We start from the raw sequence: 19444 nt of genomic DNA on the forward strand, positions 1-19444 counted from the left end.
AGTTGAGGGGGAGGATCAAACAAGAGTGATCAAACTGAGCGACAAGGGCTGTCCTAGAGATGTGTCCTGGGCTCTTAAGAGCCCAGAGGAGAGACAGCTAAATCAGATTTCAGGGGCTGCCTGGTGATGGTCAAGGGCAATTTCTTAGAAAGAAAAGCCCTGACCTGAGTTGAATGACAACTTGGAATTAAGCAAATAAAGGAGCAGAGGCAAGGCTTTTTAGGCTAAGGGAACATTACCTGTTCAGGGAATTGCAAACATGCTTTTTTCACTGTGGCTAAAGCAACCTTGAATGTTGGTAGGGCTGCCAGATAAAAATATACAAGATGCCCAGTTAGACTGAATTTCAGATAAACTATGAATAATTTTTGAGTATGTGCCATGGAAATTTAACTGTTGTCTTCATTTTTATTTGCTAACTCTGTCAGCTGTGGTATAGGGAGTAGCAGAAAATAAGGCCAAGTAGGTAGGCAGAGGCTAGCCATGGAGGAACTCAGCAAAGGGCTTGAACTTTATCCTGAAGGCCATCAAGTGCCATCTGTGGACTTGAAACAGGGGAATGTTATGATCAGATGTGCTATTTTAGAAAAGTGAGGAAAACAGGTAGGGCTGGGCTAAGGTAGGAAGCAGGAAATCAGTTAGAAGGCATGAGAACTTGTTAGTCCTCCCCTTAAATCCATTTCTCTTCCTTCCTTAGTAAGAAAGTTGTAGCTAGGCCCTGGCTTCCCAGCTAAAGACTACTTTCACAGTCTCCTTGGCCACCATGTGTGTCCAGTAGATCTGAATGGAAGTGTTATGCACTGCTCATCAGCTTTGTCATTAAAATGATTGGGCATGAGCTCTTTTCCTTCCTCCTCCCTTAAGCTAGAATTTGGATGTGTGGGAAGTCAGCCATAACCAGATGGACAGGGACCACACCCTTGGGTCTAGGGGATGGTGGTGCAATAGGGAGAAAGGAACCTAAGCCCCTGAGTGACCTTGCAATGCAGAAATGCTGATCTACCCTGGATCACCCACCCTGCTCTCCACTGCTACTCCAGAGAGAATAGACTTCTCCATTGTTGGAATTTCTGCAGTTTTGAGTCTCTTGTTTTGGTATTTTTGTTTGTATCCTAACTCTTAAAGAAGGCAAGTATGAAGAATCGAGTAAGAAAGAAAATATTTTCATTTAGATGCAGTAACTTTGCAGAGATTCTGAAAGTCTGCTAACATTTTATTTTTACTGTACCATATTTTAATTACCAATATTTTTATTATATTATGAGGTTCTATTAGCTTTAATAATTCATAAATATAATTGAAACTGGGAAATTAGAAACAGGATGGGGCAGAGGGAAGTACTTCAAACCTTTTTGCTTTGAAGAGGAGGGCACTGAATTTGTATAAGTCATTTCAGAGCCCAGCATTAGCATTACCAGTGATGACTAGATGTGTCCATAGTGGTCTACCCTAATCTTTTGGAATGACCAAATGAAAAACTCCATGGTTATAGCTGAATATGTTTACAATAAGCAAAAGAGATGAGGACTCTGTGGCAACCTGAAGCTCACAAATGTAAATGTAGAAAGTGCTTTTCCATCACTCCTAAAAGCATGTTAAAAGACAAATAAAAAACAAACAAACAAATAAAACCCCTGAGCCATGATTTAGCTTCCAAATCATTTCAGAAGGGTAAGAGTTTTGTTTTAAAGAGTATCAAAATGTTGATTTTAACCATGTATTGACATTTTCTATATACCCAAAGCAATCTACAGACTCAATGCAATCCCTAAAAAAATTCTAATGATGTATTTCATAGAAATAGAACAAACAATCTTTAAATTTCAATGGACTGAAGAAAGATGGAGAATAGCCAAGGCAATCTTGAGAAAGAAGAACAAAGCTGGAGGCATCACACTCCCTGGTTTCAAACTATGTTACAAAGGTAAAATAATTAAAGTATTATGGTACTGGCATTAAAAATAGACACATAGATGAGTGGAACAGAATAGAGAGCCCAGAAACAAATCCAATTAATTTACCACAAAGGAGCCAAGAATATACAATAGAGGACAGTCTCTTCAATAAATGGTATTGGGGAAACTTGATAGCCACATGAAAAAGAATGAAGCTGGATCACTATCTTACCTCATACACAAAAATTAACTCAAAATGGGTTAAAGACTTGAACAGAAGACCTGAAACCATAAAACTCCCAGAAGAAAACATAGGTGGTAAGCCTTGACATTAGTCTTGGTGATGACTTTTTGGGTTTAACTTGAAAAGCAAAGGCAACAAAACCAAAAATAAACAAGTGAGAACAAACCAAACTAAAAGCATCTGTATAGCAAAAGAAACTATCAACAAAACAAAAAGGCAACCTACTAAATGCAAGAAAATATTTGCAAATCATATATCTGGTAAGGGGCTAATATCCAAATATATAAAGAACTCATACAACTCAACAGGAAAAAACCCAATCCAATTAAAAACTGGGAGAGGATTTGAATAGATATTTTTCCAAAGAAGGCCTACAGATAGCTAACAGGTACATGAAAGGTGCTCTCCACATCACCAATCATCAGGGAAATGCCAATCAAAAACGTTATGAGCTATCACCTCACACCTGTTAGAATGGCCATTAATAAAAAGATGAGCAATAACAAGTAGTGAAAGGAATTGGAAAAAGGGAACACTTGTGCACTGTCAGTGGAAATATAAATTGGTGCAGTCACTAAGACAATAGTATGGAGTTTCCTCAAAAATTAAGAATAAAACCACGTGATCCAGCAATTCCACTTCTGGGTATTCATCCAAGGAAAATGAAAGCACTGATTGAAAAGTTATTGGCACTCCACGTTCTTGCAGCATTCTTAACAACAGCTGAGATATGGAGACAATCTGTCTATCAATAGTTGAAGGATAAAGAAAATGTGTATATACAAAAAGACTGAGCTCATAGTTACAGAGACTAGACTGGTGGTTGCCAGAGGCAGGAGGCGGGGGTGGGGTGGGGCAAGGAGATCAAAAGGCACAAATTTTCAGTTATAAAATAAATGAATACTGGAGATGTAATGTACAGCATTGTCACTATAGTTAAAAATGCTGTATTGTATGTTTGAGAGTCTCTATAAGAAAGTAAATCTTAGAAGTTCTCATCACAAGAAAAAAAATTTTGCAACTATGTATGGTTATGGATGTTAACTAGACTTATTGTGGTGATCATTTTACAATATATATCAAATCATTATGTTGTACATCTGAAACTCATATATGTCAATTATACCTCAGAAGTAATAAAACATAAAAATTTTTATAAAAATTTTTATGCCTTTATCTATATAGAAAGAAAGGTAAACATCATTTTAGCATATCCACAAGAGGTGTTTCATTGGAAATTTTATGCACCAATCTTTAATGAAACATAATTAACTGCCTACTTGCCAAAAATGGTTTTCAGTCTTCTTGACCAACTTTTAGTTGCTTTTATTAGCATTAGACTCAGCTAAAAAATGACAGAAAACTCCATCTTCATTAGGAAGCCAATCTCCTACTATCCTCATACTCTGACACCCTCCATTTGACTTCTTCCCCATGGTCTGAAATAAGTGCTTGAGATCCAGTCATCATGTCCATATTCTAGGCAGCCTGACCTTTCTGGAAGTTATACATGACACTGTTCTTACATTCCCTTGGCTAGAACTTAGATACATGGCTACTTCTCTCTATAAGGGAAGTTGCGAAGTGCGGTGTTTATTTTGGGACTATGAATCTAGCTAAAACAGGACATCCATTGCTAAAAAAAGAAGAAAATAGGCAGAAGCCACTAGGAGTGGCAGTTAGTGTCCTCAGGGGTAGGATGATATAAATACTCAGGAGGAAATGCTTTTTAAAACTATGCTATAATAACGATGATGGCTTTCCTAAAAAGGTCAAGAGGCTCTCATTTAATACTCTAGGGCACAACATTGCCACTATCAGAATGGGGAATATTTTCCCCAAGAGAGGCAATACTTAGTGGGAGACAGGAGTGGATTTTCAGAACAGAATCAGGCCCAGGTCTAGCCTGGTAGTGTCAGTGATCAGGTAGAAGAAATGCAGCCTCCTCCACAGCACTTTCCAGCACCAGCTGCCATGGTCACCTGCTTCTTATCTCTTGGAATCAGGACAAATTGTGAGTTTTGATGACTTGAAATGTGAGAGCTATGGGGAATTTAAAGGAGCCTGCAGTATTTAAAATCAAACGAGCATATTAGGGTTACAAAATACATTTGTATCTTCCAAAAGTTGGAATGGCTAATTAATCCCCACTCACTTTGCTGTGTGTCCACCTCAGTGGTGGGCCAAGGGCTGTGTATTTCCTAAGGCAGAACTGATTCCATTGAAAATCAAGATGAATGGTCAGAAATGAAATTATACCTTCAGTTGTTAGTGAAAAATTGCTTTTAAATGAATCTTACACTTCCTCCAGATTAAACTATCACTTGAAAACAGACTCATTTGCTAGATTAGGTATTGCTTGGATGTCTCTGAGCCCTTGGCAGACATACAGAGATGAACTTGAAAATCTTGGTCTATCTGATAGATTTGCAGGTGTCCGTGATTTCTAGCAACACTAAGTTCCTTGGTTGAGAAAGCAGTGTGGTGGAGAAGGCATTGAGTTAGCAAATCTGAGTTCAAGTCAGCCCTCGTATACTCTTAGGCAAGTCTCTTAATCTTTTTGGGTCTTAATTCCCTGAACTGTATGATTTATGGTTGAGTTAAACAAGGGGCCTCAAGTCAAATTCCTGCAGTGGCTAGACATGTAACATAAATAAAGGAAGTGGACCTGGCTTAAGAATCAGAGGCAAAAGCCTGTTTCACCTTTCTCTTATCCCAGGTTTAAGAAAATCAACAGTGTGAGTCCAATACTGAATGGTCACCAATACGCAGCTGCTAAATCAGAAAAGCCACAGGGAGCAGTGGGGGCTGGAGTGACCTGAAGAGGACAGGCCCCTTCCAGGCCAGACCTGTTTCTTGCTTCGTAGGAATATGGGCTAAATGCTGCCAGGTCTTATGGATTTTCAAGAAAATTGAGAAATATGGATTGTTTTTCCTATGTGAAATGTTCAGATTTCCTCATAACAGAGCAACCAATTAAACACTTAAAAATCCTATGCCCGTTAATCTTGCATAGCCCAAACTAAAACAGATTGAGTTTATAGGGCTGTCCATTTGTGATGTCTGGGTCACACTGTAGTCAGGGGAGCAGTAGTTCTAAGGTTGAGATTTCTGGATCCACTCAGAGCTTCAGCAGGTCAAGCTGCCCAGAAATTGCACCAGTAAGTTTTGTGAGTGTGCATTTCTGGATGTGAGAGGACTCATGAATTTCACCAGAGTTAAGACCAGCAAACTTTTAAGATCCATCAATGGCCTAGCACAGGTTCGCTGCCTACTTTGCAGAATGCTGAATGATGATGATGTAATCAGATACTTCATTTGCTCACTCATCCATTCAATAATAGTTCTGAAATGTTTACTACCTTTGAGGTATCTTCTAGGCACCAGGAGTGTAGAAGTGAAAAAAACAAAGTCTGTTCTTAGGAAATGTCCCATTCTAGTGGAGGGACACAGATACTATCTATAAAAGCATAAAAGGTACCTATTATGTCAGGTGGTGAGGGCCATCCAAGCTAAGAGAAGGGAAAGTGGCAGGGTGGGGCGGAGGGGCCTTCTAGGAGGAGAAAGAGGAAAGGCCTCTCCGTTATGATTTTACCTGGGCAGAGACCCGAACTGAGGTAAGGAAGCAAGCCAAGCAATTTTCTGGAAAGAGCCTTTCTGAGGAGGGTGAGGAAAAGACAAAGGCCCGAGGCAGGCATATAAAGTGGTCTATTGGTGGAGTAGCAAGATTAAGCTTAAAGTTATATATACCTACTGGGGGGGTTAAAGGAAGGCTTTGAGATCTTTCTTTATAAAACAAAGAGTTCCTTCAAATTGTTTTCAATAATTCTCTCTTTATATTGATAAAACCCAGTTTAGAAGCAGATCTGAGAAAAGAGATGCACACCCACCCCTGGCTGGAGCCATAAACTGGCTCCATATGTCCTGAGAGCTGTCTAGTAAATGTAACAAGGGCTATAAAACTGCTCACTCCCATTGACTTGGTCACTTCACTTTGTGGACTATTTCTCCAAGGCAAAAGGGTAGGGGGAAACAACAAGATCCAACTCCACTGAGATGTCCTTAGCAGGGCCTTGTACAACACAAGCAAACAATTCCAAGTACTCTTAATCCTCAAAAATGGAATATAAATAAGCAAAACTAAATGAATTTCCACATGCTTAGATTCTATAGAGCTGTTAAAATGACACAGAACAATATATTAATGAGGGGAAATGTATGATATGCAAAATGTAAAATAGAAAAAACAAAATACAAAGATACTGTATATTTATGATCAAAATTATGGAAAAGGTGTTGCACATTAACAAAGACCAAAAGATAACTAATATGGAGAGATACAAAAAAAAAAAGCTATTGTCCAGTCAGCTCTCTTTTTGGGTAGAGTTGCTTACATTCACAATGGATCTTTAATTTTTTTCTGCTGTTGGGTTGTACACCAGATTTTTTCAAAGCTGAGGTTTACCACCTGTGAAGTACCATCCCTCTGTAACATGGCTGAAAGGGCCGGGCTCCCCTGCAGACCCTGGGCTTACCGAGCAATGGTGAGACATGCAGGGTCCACAGGGGCATGTCTGGGTTGCACCGTAACTGGAGCTATGGAACAGCTTTCTGGCAGGGTTTTAGTATCTGCACTACAGGCAGATTCACTGACTGACACAGAAAACCGGAGGCCACTCTGGTGGAGGCCGCTAGAACTATAAGCTGCCATTTTATCTGTGGAGCATGTAAAAAAGAAGAAAGTTCTCACTTCCCACACCCTTCTTGATGCACCCCAGCATCTCGTTTCATAGTTGTCTCCTTGTGGAGAGAGGGGGTGCCCCAGTTTACAGAGTTCCAAAGCAAAATATTCTCTAGTCCGGGCTGAACTTTGAGATATATTCTTGTCATTCCTGTTGGGGTCACCTCTTCAGAGAGGGCTTCCCCAGCCGTCCCATCTACAGCAGCTCCCACCCAGGGAGGGAGGACACATCACCCCTTCTGTGCTCTGAGTGTTAGTCCTGCACACCGGCTTACAGAATCCTGCCAACTTACCTGTTCACTGGCTTGTTGCCTGTCTTTCCTGTAATGATGCAGGCTTCTCAAGGACCGGGAGGGCACTGGCTGCCGTAGCTCCCACTGGCACTTTCAGTGATTTCTGGTGAACAGTCATTCCTTGGTATTTTTTTTTTCATAATTTAATAAACAACCTTGCAACAATTGGCAATTTGGGATCTTTGGACCTCTCACACTGGAAAATGTAGCTAGAAATTTGGCTGCTGGGTTTGTTAGAATCTCAACAGGCATGGCCTGTCATCTGGGCCCTGGGAAAAGGGTTCCTTTGAGGAAGGAGGGCAGCGTGTTTCATCCTTGGAGAACTTCCCATGTTCCCATACCTGACTCTTTCTTCTTCTCCTTTCCCTCCCCTTTGCTTCTGGAGAATGAAGGCTGGCAGTTACCTAAGGATGGTGGACAGGCAGGCACTCTCTCTCAGTATCTTTTTCTCTGCAGCTGCAGGTCCTGAGAGGAGAACCATGTGTGTGGAGGGTGCACAGGGAAGTGGTCACTCAGGACAGGCAGATTTGTGGTTGTTCAGTTCTTGCATCATTTTAAACAAATAGCTCACAGAATAGCTCAAGACAAAAGGGATAACATGTATCCTTCACTCCACAAAACTGGAAATGGCGTCTGATCATCAGGGAGAAGTAAACGCCTGTTGCAATGCCATTATCAACCTGCAGCTGATTTCCATGGGCATGGAATTGTCTCTCTAGCATATGGTAAAAAAGTCTGCAACTGACTACCTGGAGCAACTGCTCTGGAATGTCTGACACAGTGTGAAAAGATGAAAAAATGTGACAATTCAAATGGAGGCTAAAAATCCATTTCCTTCTATGGGTTCTTGTTGAGAGTCCAGATTTTCAAGCATTTTTTTTCTGGTTGTTTTCTGACACTTTAACCTGAACTGCTGAAAATATGCATGCCTTTGGTAATAATGGCTTACATTTATTGAAAGCTTTCAATGGGCCTGGTACAGTTTTGAGCACTTTGCATTAACTCAATAATCCCAAGAGGTTGTCACTATTTTCCTTTTTATTGATAAAATGACTGAAGCACAGAGAGTTAAACAGCTTGTCAGAGGTCATCTGGCTGGAAGTGACAGAGCCAGGAAGTGGATCCAGAAAATTTGGCTCCAGCATTCATGCTCTTAACTGTTACTGCTACACTATCTTTAGAAATAGGGACACCTGTAGATTTAGTTTTATTATATAGAATCAAATTACTAATGTAAGGCCTCCTCTGGTGGAGCAAGGCAGTAAGTGTGTTAGAGAAACAAAGGTGATATAGTGCCTCCCTCCAGCTTTTACAGTCTGGTGGAGTAGACAGACACAATACAAGGTGAGCCCTGGGTGCTGTGGGAGGTCAGCCACTAGGCGGGCAGGTAGAGGAGGTCAGGGTAGGCTTTCTGAGCAGGATATCTCTTACCTGAGAGAAATGAGGTGCAGTGTATGCTGTGACGCACAGCCCACATCCTGCTTTAGGACTGAGGTACTCATTCCCCAGCTGCCCAGAATGTTGTCTGCCAATGACTTACAGCTGAATCCCTCCCCAGGCCTTCTACTTGTCCAAGATTATCCCCCTTCTCGGATGGCCCTCATCCAGCTACTCAGTGATGGGGGAAGAAAGGCCCCACCCCCTTGCCTTAATTTGGTACAATTCTGAAAGTCATTCCATAAGCCGAGCCATGCATGGGATCAGCTGAGACCTCTTCTGCAATTATATCCTGGTTCAACTTTCCCTCTGCCCAGTCCTGCTTTCCTCACTCCTTTGTACGTGTTGCTCCCAGAGCACTCACCAATATGATTCCTTCACTCAAACCTCTCTCCTAGAGTCTGTTTCTGGGGAGACCTGACCTGAGAAGGCAGTCCAGGTGGGAGCCACCTAGGTTCAGGGTGCAGCATGGGCAAGTCTGGGTAGCATCTACCAGCATGCCATGTGCCAGTGAGATGGAACCATGTGGGTGTGGTGGGAGAGGCAGTGGGACAGGGAGGAGGGACAGGATCACAGAGCCTTGTATGTAGGCTGAAGGGGGTTGGATTGCATCCCTAGACTGTTCATTCATTCATTAAAAAAAAATAGTTGTATCCCTACTATGTGTAAGGCATGGTCCAAGGCACGGGGGATACTATAGCAAAAAGCTCAAACAAAATAAGGATATCTATCACTGTCTTTCCTGTGAGGTTCACGTGACAATAAAGTACTGGCCACAGTGACTGCCACGGTGCCAGGAGCCTAGTACTTGCTGGCACTTCTCCCTTCTCCTTTCTCTCTCTGGTGGTAGCTTAGTAAGAGACTGAAGGTTGGAAAGGAGAGAGAGGCAGGTAATTAGAGTTTAGAGTGAAATCTGAGAACCTGTGGCTCACTTGGAATTCCAGTGGAATGCTGGAGTGAGTTGAACCAGCTTGCAGAAGTCTATTGCTAAGTTTTCACAAATTTTGCCAGCTGTTCTTAACATAGCCATTGCCAAAAGTTAAATTAGGTAAACATAAAGTTAAATAAATTATATTAAAAACAAAGGTGATAAATACTCAGAACATACCACTTCCTAATATTTCACTGTATTTACCATTATGTGTTGTATCTTATGGTAAAAATACTTAATGATGATGAGACTGGGCCTCTGTTCCCAAATCCACATTCAGAGACATTAACTGATGGCTTGAAATCAACCATGGTGGGAGTATTTACACCAAGGAAATCTGCAAACACTACATATCTGGAGAGATATTAAACACTTACCAACACACCTCTGGCTATGTTCCTGTGCCTATTGTGTGAAAAATCGGAGCTTTGGGGCAGCTATTGTTCTGAGTAGTGATGTCATACACTTGGTGTTTGTGATTTCTGGATACTGAGGCATTTCAGTGTGGCGGAGGGGTGCGGGTGTGGGTGCAGGTGCGGGAGGCTTCCTCCTGGGAGCCAAACCAAGCTCTCCCGTGTAGCAGCTGTATGACTTTGGGTGGATGGCTTATTCTCGCTGTGCTTCGGGTTCTTTTGTAAACAACACTCTCACGTACGGTTGCTGTGAAGATTAAAGAAGATAAATGTGAAGTGCTAGAGTGGTGCCTGGCACATCTCAAGGAGGCTATCATTTTTAGCTGTTATTATCGAGTTGGCTGGCAGATGAAAGAGCACTTAGGAAGTCACGCTGGCAGCCCTGATGAGTCATGACAGCTCAGCAGTCCCCAGCCTTGCTCCAGGGGTAAGGCCGATGAAGGGTGGTGAGCCTTCTTTAAACCTCCTGGCAGGGCCTGGTTCTCCGTCCTGGAGCTCCCACCTGTCCAGGGTGTCTGTCATCACAGTTCATACCCCGTTATCCTCTCCTGCTTCCTGTTCGTCTTCCCCAGCTAGGCTGGGGCTGTCCTCTCCACCCTGCATGCCCCCTGCAGCCAGCACAGTGCCAGGCACAGGGCAACTGTTTGAGAAATACTGTTGAATAAATGTCTCAAATGAATGCTTATTTGCCTATTTGGGGACTCTTCTAGGTAAAGCTCTGTGAGGGCAAGGACTTGGCCTATCTTCCTAAAACCACAATGTTTGCTTGGTGTCCAGCGTGGAAACAGATACATGGTAAACACACTTACCCTTGAATAAATTAGCAATAAAATGCAAGAATGCTGACACTCTTCCTTCTATTTTAGAGCTTGGCTTTCTCTCTGTGCCTAAAAGGACAAAAGTGAGAATACTGAGGGAGTAACATCAATGCTGGGCTGTCCTGCACATGCAAATACTACATATATCCTAGTGGTTGAGACTATGGGCTTTAGAATCTGATTGACCTAGGTTTGAATTTTGCTGGTCACTAACCAGCTGTGTGTCCTTGGGCAAGCTACTTCACTTCTCTGAGTCTCAGTTTCCTCATCTGAAAAATGAAGATGATAATATACCTCCTCAGTTATAAAATAAACATTTCAGAAAATTTATTATAAATTACCCAGGATAAAGTAAAATAATATAATAATTTATTTTTAATTAAATAAAATTACCTTAATTATCAATAGAATGAATTATAAAATAACTTTTAAATAAATTAATAAAAGTAATGTATGTAAAGCACTAAGATCCATAGATGGAGCTCAACCAGTGGTAGCCATTGTATCATAAGGAAGTCTTGGAAAAGAGAGTGTCTCCTTCCCAAGGAAATTAATTTCCTTTGTAACCAACTAAGGGTAAGCTGCTTTTTATGAAATTTTTTAGTGATGTTGGCATTAATTAATGCTTGTGCATCAAAAGACCTCATTAGAACATAAGCACTTACCTTATATCGTTCAGTCCTTTCGAAGGGGGATATAAGTATCCCTGTATTCCAGATGAGGCACTGAGGCTTAGAGAGGTTAATGAGCTTGCCCTGGACCACACAGCTTACTAGTGGAGGAGCTGGGGTTTGAATTCGGGTCTGACTGAGTCCAGAGACCAAGAGTTCCTAACTCCTGGTGGTGATGCATCTCCTTTACGACCTCCCACGTGTCCCCCATGGGGCCTGCCCAGGGCTGCTCTCCAGACAGGGGGTCATTGGCTTTCCACAGAATCTTCCTGTGTGCAGGGATCACGTAACACAGCCCGTGTTCCACCCAGTGAATTATTCATTTCCTCCATCTCTGTTTTGTTGGCTTCGGCTGCTGGGAATAGTTGCTCTTTGGTCTCTGTTTTTTAGTCCCAAGGAAGCAGGACTCCTCTGAGTGGTGTTGCCAGAAGCTGCACCTGGGAAGGACTTGGACAACCACTCTGTGTCTGGAACTTCTCTGATCCAGCAGGATGAATGGCAGAGACCCAGGTAACAGGGCAAGAGGCCGCTCTTGTGGTTAGTGCCAGGTCTGCCAAAGCCTTCACTGTGTGCCCATGGACTGCTGGAGTCAGTAAGGTCCCCATATCCTCGTATGTGTCCCATTGCTTCTCCTTCCTTTTCTTCCTGGCTGCGGGAGACCCTCCTATGGACCTGAGCATCTGGGTGCTGTGCAGGCTGCCTTTGTAGGAAGCAGCACCACAGCTGGGCTTGGGGGTGTGGGTGACTCACTTGGAGTTGCTGCCAAGGTGACCACAGGCCCAGGCACCAGCCAGGCATGCCTGTGATGGTAGAAGCTGGAGGGTACCTGGTCCTGTAAGAAGACTTCCGAGAGTTAGACGACACCAGGGCTCCACCACATTTGAACAATCCAAGGGGATCTGGCTCCATGATCACTCCTCATCCTCGTAGTGAAGGAAATTGCATACCTGCCTCAAGGAACAGATTTGAGCCACTCACACTAATCATAGTGACCCCCATTTACTGAGGACTTATTATGTACCAGGTGCTTTGCTAAGCTTTTTATACACATTTTCTCAATACTTACAGACCCCAGTGAAATACAAACTATTGTCATTTCTAATGTACAGTTGCAGAAATGAACACTCAGAAAGACAAGTTTTAGCTTCCTCCATGGCCTCATAGCTGCTGAGTGGCAGAGTCAGAATTCAAACCCCTATCTGTGTGAGTCCAGGACTCAGAGGAGTGTTTACCATGAATGAAGCTAATGAAGCTTAAGCCTCAGGGCCCCTTTCACATGGGTCCCTTCAAGACACTGGGGGAGGGGAACCCTAACAATATGTTCACATGGTCACACGTTCTTTAAAAATTTGCAAAACTAAAAAAAACTCACTAAATTAATAGATTGTCTCCTTAGTCAGAAGTACTGTTTCTTTCCAGTCCATCTTCCCTCCTTCAAACTTGCCCTGGTGTTGGGTGGAGCTGAGCATTTGGGGGATCTGGCTAAGAGGAATTCAGGTTGGGGACTTAATTCAGTTTGGCTTTGGTGGGATACGCTGAGGTGGTTTGCAATCCCTTCTGTGATTGTTAAGTTACTGCTGGCTGTCCCACTGAGGGAATGGCTTCCCGGAATGTCCCTGCAGCCCGCTGTGCCCACTACATCCTCATGACACCAACAGCTGCCAGGGTCATCACAGGCCCAGGTACCTGCCAGGCATGCCTATGACAGTAGGAGCTAGAAGTTACCTGGTTCTGTAAGAAGCCTTGTGAGAGTTAGACAATGCCAGAGCCAGAGGCTGGATTGCATATATGAATGTGGCCTGTGTCTTCAGCACAGGAACTACGTAGGAAGTGGAGAAGAAACAAAAAACTTCCAAAACTAGCAGTAATCAAAACCAACTTTTACCTTTCTATTCTCTCTATAGACAATAATTTAATAAAACTGTTGGCCTGTGAAGAAACAGAGTTTGCAGCTAAAAAAATGTACATAGGAAAAAAAATTAGAAGTGTGTCAGGCAGTTAGTAATGAAAAATAGTGTATTATTTTTCTGCATTTTGTTATGATCTGTGATATTTGTCAGTTTTTAAAACTATGTAAATTGTGGGAGTTTCTTTTCTCATTCTAAATACTTCCCTTGGTGGTTAATTTTTTGTTTATAATTCTGTATAATCTTTCTTAAAGAGGATTCCCCAAACCTAGCATTGACCCTGCCCACTCATGCTCTCAGCAATGGTGGTATTCCGTCCCCTGCATACAAACAGCCAGCAGTCTATGGTGTGGGAGAAGAAATGGGGCTTTGAGGTCAGGGATATCTGCATGTCCTGCGATTTAGAAAGTGTCGCACATGTCCTTTGCTGGAGGTGGAGGCTACGGGCGTCTGCTTCCCTGAGCAGCAGGCTGCGGAGGGTGTGACAACACCACAAAGCTCTGAGCCTGTGGTGGGCAGTGCCCAGTATTCACAAAGACCAAGAGGGGTAGGGCAGCTTACAAACCCCTTAGCCCTGGTCATGTGCGGTGGCTTTCCTTAAAGCCCTATCCAAAGTGGAATTTGCTGATGAGATTTCCTTGGATGTCTCATCCAAAGGGTTTTTGGTGCCACCGTAGGAACTAGGATGCTGATGTGGGCAGGTGTGAGAGAGTGGGGCTGCTGTGCCCGTAACCTGCTTTCTGGCAGTGGACATAGAAATATGCCTGGAGGCAGGTGGCTGCTGGTGCACTCGGAGTCAGGGATGGAGCTTCCTGTGTCCCCCATGAGGCCAGACCACAGCGCCTCATTCACTCTGGCCCCAGGGAGCTTGAGCGGCTGCAGACTGCTGTCTGCCTTCCCTGCAGGAACCGGCCTCCTTTGTGGTTTTCACTTCACCTGGTGTCCGGACTGCAAATTACAAGAGCTGACAATGCCTGTCCTCCCCAAGGAACAAAGGGACCGCGCTAGTTTATACCTAAACCCCAGGAATGGTCCTCTGCCTCCCCGCCGCCCCCTGCTCCCCTCACAGCCAATCAGCGCACAGGCTGTCACAGTCCTGCAGGAAGCCTCAGGGGCTGCTGTGCTCAGAGGCTCTGGTGCAGGGCAGGGAATGATACCCCATTGACTCCAGGATTAAAGAAAACCATACAGAGAGAGCAAGGTCTCATTTGGAACGCTAGTAAGCAGAATGGCTGAAGGAGGCAGAGTCACTCGTCTAAGGACAGCCTGACACAGTAGCCTCATCTCCTGGCTGGCCTGCCCTGGGGTGTCCCCCACAGTCATCTATTTCTGGCTTATGAGTGCAGGGCCCAAGGGTATTCATCAATCTCTGCCATTACGCCCCCTCTGTGAATAGCGCACACATGCCAGGGAGCACACACAGCCTGTGCTACTCTCCTGGGTGACCACAGGCACATTTGATCACATTCTATATACAAAATACACACATGATACAGTTCTACACACAACAGACATACAAAATAAAATAAGTAGTATTTGAGATAATGTTATGGGCTGAATTGTGTTCCCCTGAAATTCATGTGTTGAGACCCTAACCCTCAGTACCTAAGAAGGTGACTGCCTTTGGAAACAGGATCTTTAAGAGGCAATTAAGTTAAAATGAGGTAATAAGGGTGGGTCCTAACCCAAGATGCCTTTATTAGAAGAGGAGACTAAAATACGAACATGTACCAAGAGGACGCCATGATGGCCATTTAAAGCCAAGGAGGGAGGCCTCAGAAGAAATTAACCCTGTCTATACCTTACTCTTACTCTTGGACTTCTAGCCTCCAGAATTGAGAGAAAATAAATTTCTATTGTATAGATCGCACCAATCTGTGGTACTTTCTTAGAGAAGCCCTAGCAAACGAATGTAGCAAACTGACTGCATCAGACATCAATGAGCAGGAAAAGATACGCCATCCAGACTCATGCTGCTTTGTTCTGACACACAGATTGCTAGGAATGGTCCTTGCCAAACTCAGCTACAGCCCAGCACTTCCAGTGAGTTCCCACACGCCATCATCCGGATCCTACAAGGGGATTTTGGGAATCTTCTTTCCCTCCTCATGAAAGAGCCTCATCATGAAATGGAAAGAAAGGAGAAGGGAAACGATGGTAATTTTCCTTAAATACTGAATAGTTCTAGGTCTGGTGGGCTGGGCATTTCCAGTCCGCTGGGGGAAGGAAAAGGACAACAAAGTTGCCACAGCAAAAACAGGATCTAGCCTGGGGGGCGGGACCTGGAGGAAGGGCGGGCAGGCCCCCCCCCCTCAGAAGGACCAGCCTGCAGAGGGGAGTGAGTGCACACCCCCAGGGCAGTGCTGTCAACAGAACTTTTGGTGACGGTACCTGCGCTGGCCCCTGTGGTAGCCACAAGTCATATGGTAACTGAGCACTTAAAACGCGGCTAAATGTGGTGGAAGGATTGAATTCTTAATTTAATTTCAAGCTTAAATAGCTCCTTGTGGCTCCCGTGGTATGATTCTAGAGCCATAAAAAGGTCATAGAGTCCTTCTTTTGTCTCTTAGAATTTTGTGTGAAGATCTGATGCTTGGAATTACTGGAATCATCTCATGCCCACGAGGGGACAAAAGCTGAGGATGGCTGATCTGAAGGATGCAAAGTACCTGGGTCTTCAGTGGTGTTGCCAAGCCACATGATTACCAGCCTTGGAATTATCCTATCTCCTTGGTTATGTGAAATAACAATTACCTTTACTAGTAAATATATTTGAAGTTGCATCTTCTATTAAATGCAGTCAAAAGTATTCTTTTGGGATTAGCAAATCCATGGCAGACACTCCATGCTCTGCCTCTGATCCCAATGCTAACAATATAGCAGTTTTCTCTCATCATTCTTCTCAAACTAATATTCCAAACAGCCACTACCAATCAACTGGGGTTAATATGCTAGATGAGAATCTGTTTGCTCTTCCTGCTGTACGGCAAAAGAACACAAGTGTCTGCTTTGCCACAAACTCCCCCACAAACATTTTCTTCCCACTGGTCCTGGCTAACAATCAGAAAGTGTTCCTGTAAAATCACCAGTATATCAATACCCATGACATCAGCCCACAGAAACAATCCAAATAGGCCTGAATCAGGGGAAACAGGTTTCTTCATGCCCAAGGACATTAAAAAAAAAACAACACATCTTTTTTAAGGGTCAATTCATACTTGGAAGGAAAGTCAGTCACACGGCAATCTTTATTTGAATATAATGGAGCAAAAAATGCTCTTTTATTAATCTGATGTTCATTAAATATCTTTGCAGCTGTTACATGAATGTTAGGTATCTGGCATATAAATGTATGCACACTTCCACATTTGATAGATTTATGCTGTACACGAGTCATCCCACACGGAGCATGCCCTTTCACAAATATATGCATGGACGTCTCGGGATGTATATTAAAACACACTGGGTCAAACATTTTGGCAATTGGGAATCAGACACAGAAGAGCATACCAGAAAGATGAGTTCACAACAGGACCAGCTGTACTTAAGATGAGAACTCCAGAAACCTGAAACAGAATTTATTGGGGTTCACACATGCACCATATATGTACAGTACAATCGGGGTAACTGGAACATTCATAGCAGGAGGTCTTACAGAGCAGTAAAACCAGAAAAGAAACAAGATGAAATAAAACACCCAAATACCAAAACTAAGGACAGGACCCCTGCCAGGATTTCACTGCAAAGCAGAGTGGATTGTGGGTTTAGCACATGTCCAAAACGGAGATCCATCTGAAAGCAAGAATTCTTCTAGGACTTTATTTATACTATCCAGACATTAGTAAAGGACACATGATCTGTTCATACGTTCCTGGGTCAGGGTGAGGATACATAACTGCATTTTGGATGCTATGAAAGCACATATCAGGAAACAACATTTCTTTTCTTCTGTTTGATTGGGGACATAGACTCTGTATAATAAACGTATAATAATAGCAGTGGAAATGAGGTTAAGACAATCTGTCCAGTTCTTTCTAGACAGGCCTGGTGAACATCAAAAGCAAGAAAGGAGTTTTCTTTTTGCACACCTATGGATGTAAGAGGGGAGACACTTTGTAACTTCCAATGAGTTTTTGTTTCCCCAGCACAAAATAGCCAATTTACTGTACGTTCTCCCTGAGGGAACAATACCCATACAAAGCAGTTGACCCTCTGCACTGTGGGTCCTGTTTTGAGTCAATACAGAGGCAGAAAGAAACCCTTTGTGTACTGACATGAGATTGAGCTTGCTAAGTCTTTCCTTCCCTCAGGCTGACCCACGAACCTGCTGGACTCAGTTTGATGGGGCCTGGGTCTGTGCAGGGGGAGGCCATGTATGGGCCAGGGCTCAGGTAGTGGTATGCAGGCAAATGACTAATAGCTGTCTGGGAAGAGGAGTCTGATTTGTAGCGTTTTGTCCATTTCCATGGTGTAAATTTACATGGCTGATTTCAAGCTGCAAATGTGGTTTCATTGAACTTGGGGTTGGGAAGATATGCACAGTGACACATCATTGCACAGCATTTCTACCATACAGGTACAATATGCATGTACTACAGCAAGGGCATACATAAGGCTAAAATATAGTAAAATAATGAGAAAGTGATGAATGTTGAAAGTTTATTACCTTTGTTTTTAAATATAATTTATTTAATTGTAAGTTTACATAATTTAATTTTTAATAATGACCGTGTCTCAACTGGCTTGCACAATTCCTGACACCACAGACTCTGAGCCAGGCTGAGTCTCTAGCACATTGCTGGCTTACAGCAACTGTGGCCCCTGGGAGCAGGCTTGGCCAGTCACTCTCCAGGTACCTAAAAGCTGCTGAGGATTGCACGCCCCTGCTTGTAGGGTAGGCCACTAGCTTGGCATCAAACCATGTCTGAGTCTGAACAGAGGGCTGACGGCTACATTCTCCTGCTCCTGGTTCTGGCCCTCTTGGCCCCGAGGAATGTAGTAGGGTAGGCAGAGAAGGGGCACGCTGTAATCTCAGCATTTAAATCTGAATGGAAAGCACCAAGCAGGACCCTCTGCAGGCATGGAGAGGTGCATCCTCCTCCCACAGGATATGAATTCTGAGAACCTCGCTGCAGACTTCCTCGTCTTTCAGGAATCAAATGCCAAGCTCTCAGACTTATCAGACTTCTGCCCCAGAGATAGGCCTCTCAGACTTCATGCCAGTGGTGCCCATCCAATCAGCTACAGGAGTTGAGAAGCAGTTAGACATCTAGCCTGGTACAGGATGCTGTGTCAAAGCCCACAGTCTGGTGCTCACAATCCTGCACCTGCTCCCAGTGACACGTTCTCCACCCTCTGGCCTCCACCACAGACATGGCTGCATGTTCTTTAACACCAAATGCCCCAGTAAAACTTGGCCTCATTTTTGTATACTGCTGGAGTTAAGAGGTGATGAGATGGGGAAAGGAGGAAGAATAGAAGAGAAAGAGAGGAAATGAGTGTGAACTGCCTGGAGGAGGTAAGGGGAAGGGATTTTCATGGGTAAAAAGGAAATCAGGCCTCTCAGAGAGGAGGGTGGGGGGGGGCATTGACAATCACCCTCTCTGTTCTGCCTCCCCACAGGCCCCAGAGCCCAAAGGTCCTTTGCAGTTTCAAGACTCTTTGCAATGACCATGAACTGCTTTTAAACTAAAATCTAAAAATCTCCTGCCACTAACTGTCAGCCTCTGTTTTCTGGGTGGCTTATCTGCTGAGGGTAGAGAGGGGAAAAGCTGCTCTAGGGATATCTACAAAGACAGTTGACTCAGTCACAAGTCTTCAAAATCAGAAAGGAAACACCCTGGGAAGCTGAAGCCAGGGGACGTGGCAGCAGCTGCGGGATCTGCTGACTCTGCTTGGGAGAGAAACGCCATCGCTGCCTGCTCTGCAGCGGGCTTCCAGCTCTGCCTCTAGTTCCAGGCCATGAAAAGAACACCTCAGAAGAAACTGGGTCTTCACAAATGCACATCTCTGTACAATGGGCTGTCTATGCTGCTGATTCTTAGCCTCGGATAGTATCTTAGTGCGATTTCCTGACAAGATAGTGAAAGAAATA

The 19444-nt window shown here is 43.7% G+C and overlaps 1 long non-coding RNA gene across 1 annotated transcript in view; it reads left to right on the forward strand.

Annotated features, from left to right (window-relative positions):
* LOC118912694 (uncharacterized) overlaps positions 1–16215 on the forward strand; it is a 41018-nt gene extending 24803 nt beyond the window's left edge. Inside the window, exons 3-6 of the long non-coding RNA XR_008995993.1 lie at positions 10278–10381; positions 11834–11953; positions 15345–15507; positions 15921–16215. This is a non-coding gene — a long non-coding RNA (uncharacterized LOC118912694). The remainder of the gene's footprint in view (positions 1–10277; positions 10382–11833; positions 11954–15344; positions 15508–15920) is intronic.
* The last annotated feature ends 3229 nt before the right edge of the window (positions 16216–19444 follow it).

The sequence above is a fragment of the Manis pentadactyla genome, chromosome 2 (assembly GCF_030020395.1).
Source record: "Manis pentadactyla isolate mManPen7 chromosome 2, mManPen7.hap1, whole genome shotgun sequence".
Taxonomy (NCBI): Eukaryota; Metazoa; Chordata; class Mammalia; order Pholidota; family Manidae; genus Manis; species Manis pentadactyla.